Source organism: Octopus sinensis, unplaced genomic scaffold (assembly GCF_006345805.1).
Source record: "Octopus sinensis unplaced genomic scaffold, ASM634580v1 Contig15254, whole genome shotgun sequence".
Classification (NCBI taxonomy): Eukaryota; Metazoa; Mollusca; class Cephalopoda; order Octopoda; family Octopodidae; genus Octopus; species Octopus sinensis.
In genome coordinates, this window is record NW_021833632.1 from 24,001 (window position 1) to 30,000 (window position 6,000).

Sequence of the window (6,000 nt, forward strand, 5' to 3'; positions counted from 1 at the left end):
CGGCATTTGAACTCAGAACGTAACGGCAGACGAAATACCACAAAGCATTTCGCCCGGCGTGCTAACGTCTCTGCCACCTCGCTGCCTCAATAATAATAATAATAATAATAATAATAATAATAATAATAATAATATGCCAACATTATGGAATGACAACAGAAAAAAGATGGTATAGGCACACACCAGAAAAGGTCACAGAAAACGAGAAAGCAACCATACTCTGGGATATGCCGATACACACAGACAGAGAAATTAAGGCCAACAGACCAGATATAGTTGTCAGAGACCATGAAGAAAAAAAATGCTTTCTAATTGATGTATCAATACCGGCTGATGACAACGTGTCTCTAAAAGAAATGGAGAAACTCTCAAAATACAAAAACCTGGAAATAGAGGTAACTAGAATGTGGAATCTGAAAACAGAAACAATTCTTATCATAGTAGGTGCATTAGGCATGATAAAAAAATATTCAGACAAATACATAACAAAAACACCAGGACTTACAAACACATATAACATACAGAAAATTGCACTACTAGGCACTGCACACATCCTACGCAGAACACTTTCCATACAATAACCATCAGAGCATCACAACAAATCACAGCACATACCCAAGGCACACAGAGCTGCGCTCGGTAGTGAAGTGAAAGCACGCTATAAAAATAAACTACTGAATAATAATAATAATAATAATAATAATAATATCATTATTATTATTTTAGGAACAAGAATGATTATCAGAAGAATTTCGGCACTTTAAGGATTATTCAAAGTATTTGGATATCTAAGGTTACAAATAGTAACCCGCTACCCACATAAATTATTAAGGTAATAAGAACAACTTGTGTCAAATGGAATAATAATAATAATAATAATAATAATAATAATAATAATAATAATAATAATAATAACTTTGTTGTTATTGAAAAATGTAATGATTTCAAGCATCGACAAGAACTGACATATTTTTGTCTGGGGTGGGCAGGGATGTAAGCAGAGTCAACCAAATCCAACCCAGAACTTAACTGGTTATTTTACTTCATCTACCCCGGAAAATGTAACGGGCGAAATTAAATTCGGTGACTTTAGAAGGACAGAGTATTAAATAACAATGGGCCGTCCTAAAGATTTCTTTAATTTCCAACAAAGATTGGTTGTAAAGGTAGAGTTGGGTGGGCAGTGGGGGTGGAATTTATGCCGAATCTTATGGAAGACAAGAAAATTAAATAAAATCATGGAGCGAGATGTCCCAATATCGAGACAACAATCCTGGACCAATCAAAGATCCTCAAAAATTCAGTGTGAGCAAGGACATGTATACTCTTTCAGCTGTCAACGAAAAGGTGAAGGATGAGAATGAAACTGTTCATGCGGTACATTTTCGTCACTCTCAACTAAATTTCACCAAATTTGTAAGAAGATATTGCCCCACTTTCCTTTCTCACCTCTTAATAGCATTTTGAGTGCGACCACTTAATTAGGTGGTGGTGGCGGTGGTGGCGGTAGTGGTAGAATTACGCATGAAATAATGGCTCTACCCTTTACGCTCTAAATCTCTTTCTGTACTTCTCGTTTTCTTTTCTCCATAACCTGTCTTTTTCTAGTTATTTAAGCATGTTATTGTTTTGATAAAATGTGTCAAGTAATTACGCATATTTTCTCACCCTTTCCTCCTGAAAAATAAGTTTCCTTGGATTGTGGAATTTGTACCTAATTGGTAACCATGTTATCCGTGGCTACTAATTCGTAGCTAAGTGGTAGTGAATAAATCGGGCTTCACCCCAGTTGACTAATCCAGTGAGGAGAGTGGGTATCTGTGGTCTCCCATCGGAATTAAGCCTCCACCTAAAAAAAAAAATAGTAAAAATGCACCATCGGTCAATAAGCGGGTGGTGATACGATGGCACGTGGAGAAAGGATTCCAAAACACATAATTAACAAGATTGGGACCTTAAATGTATACAGAAGTCAAGACCTAGGCACTGCAGCTGAAAATGATCAAATCAGTGGAATTCAAGAAATTATTTCTCAATGCTGAATATTAATTAAAGATATTAAATAAAAATATAAATAAAAATTAAGCTTTTTGATATATTTAGTTTTTAGCGTTTTTTTTTGCCATATTTAGCATAAAATTCTGATTTAAAGTTGGCAACACTGGGTATGGAACTTTGAAGGACTGTTGTTCCAAAAATTCTTCCTAGAATGGAGTGCCAGTCTAAATGCTTTGTTCCATTATGCTATGTTCCTCTGCATTCTGAGTTCAAATCCCATGAAAGTCAGGTTTACCTTTAATTCAACAGGTATCAATAATACAAATTACAGTAGAATAGCTTTCCAATAACAATACATTTCTCCATTCTTTTTGATTATCTTCATTCTTCTGTTAGAGAAGGGGATTATCGCATACAGTCTTCTTCCCTTTGTTTTTGTGCAAGTGCATTATAGATGCATCTTTAAACTGCTGAGGAACAGATCCACTTTCCTAGATCGAACAGATCCATTTGCACAGCTTACAAGTTGTCTGCTACCATTCCTCTATGGGAATATCGTCTTGTCCAAGAGCTTCACCAGTGGAAAGTGTTTTGATAGTAGTACTTATCTCTTCCAGGGAAGGAAGTTCCACTAGTCCTTCAATTATAGATCACTGGGGATTTTGTTGATTACATCAGCACCGATAGTGGATTCTTGATTTGATACAGATTTAAAGTGCTCAGTCCATCTTTTCTAAATTTCATCTTCCTTACTTAAGAGGTTTGTTCTATTGTTATTAGAGAGAATAGATTTTCTACTATCTTTTTTTGTGTGTGTGTGGGGGGGGGGGGGCAAACACATTTTTCAGAATGTTATACAGTATTCTCAAGGTGTGGGAGTCAGAAGCCTGTTCCACTTCTTCAACTTTTTTTTTGTTCCACTAAATTTTTCACCTCATGCAGTTTTCTGCAAAGTTTTTCTAGAGATGTATAGGAATCTGGATGTTGGCGAGTTTTTGTCTGAGATCCATGTCTTGTGTCTCTTGTGCAAAGTTTCTCGGAAATGTTTAATTCGAGAATCCTTCTTGTTGATGTTTGTTTCACAAATCCCAGAACTACTTCAGCAGATGATCTGATGCTGTCACGAATATTGTACCACAACATTTCAGACATGCTCGATTTCTGCAAGCTTTGAATTTAGATGTATTTCAAAATTTTTTTGTCATTTCTGGGTTTTTTAAAGAATCAACGTTTATTCTAAAAGAATGAGAAAATGTCGTACAGAACTTAGATAGAGACTTACTTCCAAGGGGAACAAATGGTGTACGAACGCCGCTATGTATACTCTTTTACTCTTTTATTTGTTTCAGTCATTTGACTGCGGTCATGCTGGAGCACCGCCTTTTAGTCAAGCACCTCGACCCCGGGACTTATTCTATCGGTCTCTTTTTGCCGAACCGCTAAGTGACGGGGACGTAAACACACCAGCATCGGTTGTCAAGCAATGCTAGGGGAACAAACACAGACACACAAACACACACACATACATATATATATACATATATACGACAGGCTTCTTTCAGTTTCCTTCTACCAAATCCACTCACAAGGCATATCAGAAGACACTTGCACTTGCGGGGATATAGCAGAAGACACTTGCCCAAGATGCCACGCAGTGGGACTGAACCCAGAACCATGTGGTTGGTTAGCAAGCTACTTACCACACAGCCACTCCTGCGCCTATGTATGTGTATATATATATATATATATATATATAATATATATATATATATATATATATATATATATATATATATATATAATATATATATATAATTATAATGAAACTATTAAAAAATCACCAAAGACATACATATACACATCTAACCCGGGGGACCTAAAACTACGACCCATTGTAGCTGGCCCAGCCTGTGAAACACACAGATTACGTCTATTTATGGACATCCTCCTGAAACCCTTCCTTAAACACATCGATAGTCATGTTAGAGATGACTTGGATATGTTAAACCACCTTCCAAAAAAGTCAAGGAAGAAACAATCATGGTTTCATTTGATGTAGTTAATTTATATACCAGTATACCTCATAATTATGGACTAGCGGCAATACAGTTCTGGCTGGACCAATTTCCGGGAGGAATACCAAAAAGGATCAGTAAAGAATTCATTACTAAATCGGTTGAATTCATCCTACAAAATAACCACTTCATGTTTGACAATACGTTTTACCGTCAAAAATCCGGAATTGCTATGGGTACAAGGGCAGCGCCAGTCATTGCGAACCTAACAATGAGCTAGCTGAAAATAATTATATACCAGGAATCTTTATCGACCTTTGGAAACCCCCTTTCTCAAAACTTAAAAGAGAATTGGAAAAGATTCTTGGACGATTGTTTTATACTCTGGAATAAAAACACGGATAATCTCCAAAAATTCAAAAACCTATTGAACAGCATCTGTCCGTATGTTTTTATTGTCGTCCGTTACGTTCTTCTTCCGTTTTTTGGATATATAGCTTCTGCTAGTCTTAATTTTCTGCAGAATTCTGTTATATTGTCCTTGACTTCCTTTTGGTTGGCTCTGCGTGGAGTTGGCGTGAATCTGAGCCCTTTTGAGAGGATGTCAATTTTTATGTTAGAGAGAGGTTTGGTTGAAAGGTTGATTATGTTCGGTTTTTCCTTATTACTAGGTTCCAGCCTTTGTCCTGGTGTCTCTGGTCTGGGGCTAAAAAATGTCGGGTGCAATTTTGTTTGTATGAGTTGTCTGTGAGATTGTGTGAGATTGGCTCGGAGAAACGGTGGTATTGTTGCCTCAGATTGTTGTGTGTGTGGGGGTATCTATGGGTGTTTTCGTTTGTGATGTGTGTAAAATTTCTGTATGTGATATAATTTTGTTTCGAATTGCTTGTGTCGACTCTGCATCGACAACAGATTGCATTCCCAGAATACAGAATGATACCCTTTAGTGAGCATATTGAGAAATGCGCAAAGCAACTACTACCACAATTTTTAATCTTTCCATTCTATCAATGTGCTATTGGAACACCAACACAAATTAGATTAAACAAGGAAACATTCTTAATTGAAAAATATAAGCCTGAACTTAACCATCCTAACATTCTTATACAGAGAAACTCATCTCATTAAAAAAAGGGGGAAAAGAAATATAAAGCGATTATCTCCCTTATACCGGAAGAAATCCCTTATTACCTCCCCCTGCCTGGAACTTTTCTTTGTACTTCATAACGAAGACATGACACGATGTAGGTAAAGACATTTGAGAAATTTGAAAAGTTTACACGAAACCGTAATTTCTCCAAAAACTACGTTACTATATACAAAATGTTATAACATTTTTCTAACATAACGACTTAATTATATTCTTTAACCTTATAAAACAAGCCTTCTGTAGTTTTTTCACTCTTATATATATATATATATATATATATATATATATATATATATATATATATATATAGTTAATCCAAACAAGAAAACACAGAAAAAAACACAGCGACGCGAGGACGTGGAACATTTAAAGTATTATTTGACGCTCAGGAAAGAAGGGATGGAGGGTTTAACGTTTCGAGCGGAGCTCTTCGTCACAAAGGAGAAGGAAAGATCCCGAGAAGGGAAGACAGAGGGAAAAAATATTTTTGCTGGTGGTGCTCAAGAGATCACATGTTGAAAGAACAGAAGTTGAAAGGTAGACGAATCATGATTTTTAAAAACAAGAGTTTCAAAGACAAGGAATGAGTGTGTGTGTGTGTGCAAGGATGACAAGTGCGTTTGTGCGTGCGTGCGTGTGTGTGTGTATGTATGTATGGTGAATAAGAGGCATGACAAGCCAGCTGTCATAAAGGAGTGGCACTGTTTTGTATCCATCGAGGTCAAAACCAGGTCGAAAACAAAGGGGTATATGTGTGTGCGTGTAAGTATATGTATCATGTGTGTGTGTTGTTTGTAGTGTGTGTGTGTGTGCATGTGTGTGTATGCGTAGATTTTG